Source organism: Camelina sativa, chromosome 13 (genome assembly GCF_000633955.1).
Source record: "Camelina sativa cultivar DH55 chromosome 13, Cs, whole genome shotgun sequence".
In the NCBI taxonomy this organism is placed as follows: domain Eukaryota; kingdom Viridiplantae; phylum Streptophyta; class Magnoliopsida; order Brassicales; family Brassicaceae; genus Camelina; species Camelina sativa.
This window is the reverse complement of record NC_025697.1, coordinates 9,287,234-9,292,179: the sequence shown is the minus strand read 5'-3', so window position 1 is coordinate 9,292,179 and position 4,946 is coordinate 9,287,234. Positions and strand designations below refer to the sequence as shown.

General features: G+C 33.6%; 1 long non-coding RNA gene across 1 annotated transcript; it reads left to right on the top strand.

Annotated features, from left to right (window-relative positions):
• LOC104736156 lies at window positions 1,771–2,882 on the top strand. Its single transcript, XR_759531.2, has 3 exons — window positions 1,771–1,920; window positions 2,241–2,549; window positions 2,678–2,882. It is a non-coding gene; the product is annotated as an uncharacterized LOC104736156 (long non-coding RNA).

Genomic DNA, 4,946 nt, shown 5'->3' with positions numbered 1-4,946 from the left:
GGGGGGGGGGGGGTTGGGCTTTCGGTATTTGGATGATTATAACACGGCGTTGCTTGCCAAACAGCTTTGGCGACTAATTACGGTTCCAGATTCTCTTTTTGCAAGGGTGTTTAAAGGTCGCTACTATCAGCACTCGGATCCTCTGGATCCTATTAGGTCTTATTCGCCGTCTTATGGATGGCGAAGCATAGTTTCTGCTCGCTCTCTGGTTAACAAAGGACTAATTTCACGAGTAGGATCTAGTGACTCCATTTCAGTATGGACGGACAATTGGATCCCTGCCCAATCCCCGAGACCAGCACTGAGCATGGGTGTTCCCTCTGATCCTCTGCCCCGAGTTTCAAATTTTATTGACAGGAGATCAAATTCCTGGAATATGGCTATGCTTACGGCTACGTTTGTACCGGAAGATGTGGCTATAATATCGGCTTTACCATTGCGACAACCGAACAAACCGGATCTCATGGGATGGTAAATATTCGGTTAAGTCAGGATATCATATTCTCCGTTCAAATATGACAGCTTCTGCTAGACCTGTATTTGAACCGAGCATTTTCCCTCTCCAGGCCTTCGTGTGGAAAATCAAATGTCCCCCGAAGCTTCGTCATTTTCTTTGGCAAGTGCTTTCGGGTTGTCTGGCAGTTACGGCTAATCTTCGAAAACGTGGTATAAGTGGGGAAGCTACGTGTGGTATTTGTGGTTGTCCGGAGGAAACAGTTAATCACACTCTCTTTGAGTGTCCACCAGCTAGACAGGTTTGGGCTCTATCCCAATTTCCGACAGCCCCGGGTTTTTTCCTTCAGAGTCAGTTTTCACTAATTTAGATTTTCTGTTTTGGCGGATTCCTACCGTTCCGAATCAGGAATTTTTTCCCTGGATTTTGTGGTATATTTGGAAAGGACGCAATGACAAACTATTTAGTAATCTGGATTCAAACCCCCTTGTTATACTGCGGATAGCGGAGGATGAGGCAAATGCATGGGCTCTGGCTCAAACAGAGGATATGGTTCAGGATTTGAATGGTCATGATGCGGCGAGATCCTCCAGAAATGGGGGGTTGGGATTTTCTCGGTCTGTTTCCAGCTATACTTGTTTTGTAGATGGTTCTTGGAAAGCGACAGATAGCTATGCAGGTAGAGGATGGTATTGTATGTCACCTTGGGGTGATACCCCTACTATGGGTGCTGCTAATCTTCGTCGCAACCTGTCTCCTCTCCATGCCGAGATTGAAGCCCTTGTTTGGGCCATGCGTTGCATGATTGGGGCGGATAATCAGTCTGTCGTTTTTCTTACCGACTGCTTTGACTTAGTGAAGATGGTGTCTTCATCTTCCGAGTGGCCAGCTTTCACGCCGTATTTGGAGGACATACAGGCGGATAGAGAGGAGTTTGATTCTTTTGACTTAGTCTATGTTCCACGCTCTCAGAATGGTAAAGCGGATAATCTTGCACGACGAGTTCGTTCAGTTCCGCACTTAGTTACCTATGTTAATAATGTTCTTTCGTTTTGGCTCGACTGAGCTAATTTTGTAAGCTGTTGACAAAAAAAAAAACAATAATTCACATTATTCATCATTTATCCTATAAAGCACAAGTCATATGTCCAATCAAGTTAAGCCACATTAGATTATTTTTAATTTTTTTAAAAAAATAAAAACCCATTAATAATTTAGGAAAAAAAAAAATCAGCTTCCTAAACAATTAAACTTTCACTTTTCCACATTAAATAAATATTTACAAAATTCATCTACTTCAACCGTTTCGCCCACGATCTCTCCTCTTCCTCCACGATATATACTGATGAGAGACAACAAAGTCTCACCAACTCTTTCTTAGTCTTCCAAAAATTTCACAACGAGAACAGAGAAAAAGAAGGAGAAGAGATCTACAGAAAACGAAGGAAACAACTGTTGGGAAAAAGGTACATAAAGTACGATCCAGATATTATGTTCTGATTATATATAAGGTTTCATCAGTCTCATTCGCATGTTTCTTCTTCCGTTTGCAATTTAAATTCTAATTTTGTATTTCTCAATTATGGTTTAATCTGTTCATCATCGTTTCATCAATTGCATATCTCATCAAATTCTCTTACAATTTATAATAATCTCTGTTTTCGACTTTCTCAGTTCTGGTTTTGTTTCTTCATCATTGTTTTTCAGGCTCATCAAATTTTGTATTTCACATTCTTTTTCTCATTCTCATAACTATGACTTATGAATTTTTTGTTTGGATTTGCAGGTTCATATTCCATTCTAAAGTCATGTCGCTCGATTATTACATTTGTCTCTTGCACAGTTCAATTGGTGAAAGTTTCTTCATGTCAAATTAAAAGTAGTCATTTACAGAGATAGCAAATAAAGATGTCAAATGAAGTCAGTGTGTCTCTTACTATTTGCATTTTTCTTAATTTACGCTTTACACGTCATTACTATGGAGATGACTCTTCTTAAAGACCATTCACTCTTAACACAACAACTAGATATGATATGCAGATCCTTTGTTACAGCACAAAACATCTTCGTAGAAAATTGAGGGTTATATATAAAGGTAAATTTGTCACTTTTTTCTTTCTTAGGTGTTCGTACTCAATAGAACCATGTTTACTAGCATTATATTGTTAATCATAGGAAAGATTTTAATTATTACTAATGAAATACTGCAATTGCTCAATACAGGAAGGACTAATTAAAGATTATTCACACATGATAAAAAGGGCTGAAGAGATGATAAGAAACAGTCAGAGTTTGCTTTGATTTTTTACCTTCCCAAGCAAGAACGACAAGATTGTTTTGGTATAATATGATTATGAACTTTTGTGGTACTTTGATATGTATACTTTGGAAAATTAATCAAATAAAGTTACAACGCTATTTTGAATAAGTTAATGAACGTTTAAACAAGCAAAAACTTGATTTTCAATTACAATTATATAGTCTTTAAATCTATTATGTAATACATTTTTGACCCGTAGTACGGGCTTTAAACTAGTATTTTATAAAGAACATCGATCTTGTAATGATTTATAAACTCATATATTGTGGTCTTTTAATAATTCATATTCAATTTCTGCTTTTTACTTATTATTATTAGATATGATTTAATTTGATTTGCTAACAAAATAGTGTGTATACATTATTTGTCTTTTAACAATTAATCTTTCGCTAAATGATTCTAGGAATGGAGTATCATACGAATGAAAAAAAAAAAAAAAACTACGAAATCTAACATTATAGACCAAGTAAATTATATTTAACATTCTTCAACATCGAAATCAAATAAACGAAACGAAAAAACACAAATACTGCCGAAAAAGCCAGCGCAAACTATCAAAGAACGTTAACAAAAAAAAAAAAAAACTATCTAAGCAACAAAGAAATTGACACACTTTGAGAAAACATTATCTATACAATTAAAGGAGACGTCTCATAAGTTTTTACATTTTTTTTTTGTAAGTATTTACATCAAATGTCACTGGTCTTAAAACCGTCTTAAAATTTTTCTTTAAGGTTTACAATGCAAATTAAGTCTCAAACTAATAAAATATTCTAAATAATTATTAAAATTTTAAATAAATTAATTCAATTTGCTCTACAGTTAACTATGAACGGAAAGAAGTATTAATTTTTAAAAGGTTGTTAACTAGTCAAACTTAAAAAACTAAGATTTGATACTCTACCATATTATTTGTTTTAATTATTATATTTGGAAGTTTTCTTTATGATTTTAAATTCTGATTTTCTTATCATCTTTCTTTGATTTCATTGACAAACTATTTTGATTTATCATATGATTAATATATATGTAGTTTTCTGCATATGTTATAATTTGGATTTTTTCGAACGAATATAAATTACTCAATCTAGTATATGAAAAAAATGTGTGTTCAATGTTCCACACTATCAGGTTAGTAAAACTAAATTTATGTGAGTAGATAAATTTATAAGTTTTATTTGCTCACAATTACAACAACTATAAAACTATTTGGTTTTTGTGACAAATGGATAAGTTGGATCATAGCGGTGGTGAGTTCTGTGAACTACTCTGTTTTGATTAATGAAGCTCCTTATGGCCATATTAAGCCGACTAGCGGTATTAAACAAGCTGATCCCCTATCACCTTATCTCTTCATTCTCTGTTCAGACATTCTTAGTCACTTAATCTCTTCTAGTGAACGAGAAGGTGAGTTACGAGGAATCCGAATTGGTAATGGTTCACCAAGCATCACCTATTTACAGTTTGCAGATGATTGTTTATTTTTTTGCAAAGCAAATAGTAAAAACTACCAAGCGCTGAAAGATATTTTTGATATCTATGAATACTACTCTGGACAAAAGATAAATACATCTAAATCGATGATTACATTTGGGAGTAGAGTGTTTGGGAATACTCAAATTCGATTGAAGGCAATTCTATGGTTGCATTGATAACTTATATTACACTGATTCTGTATTGAAGCCTCTTTGTCTAAGTAACTCTCTCTGTAATGATTCATCTTAATCAATATATTTTTCATTTGTGAAAAAAAAAAATTACAATATTATAATTACAACATATCTATTGATGGAATCATTAGCTTGGGCAACACATTTCCACCATATTGTTTTTACTTATACTAAGAGATGTTGTAATACAATAGCCCATCTTCTAGCAAAACGTGGATGACTTCATTGTAATTTCTATTTTGATTGTTTTTCTCCTCCTCTTTGGCTTGTCCAACAATTGTATCTGGATTATTATAATTCATCGATATAATTCCTTTTCGACGAAAAAAATAAAAATACAACCTTAAAATATCTCACTAAAATAATGATGTAAATACAACAAACAAACAATATATACTATAGTATACATCCAAAAAATTAAAATACAATATTATTTTAAAATAATTATTATAAAAGGATCATTATATGATTGTTCGGGTATAATCCGACAAGAGTATAAGTA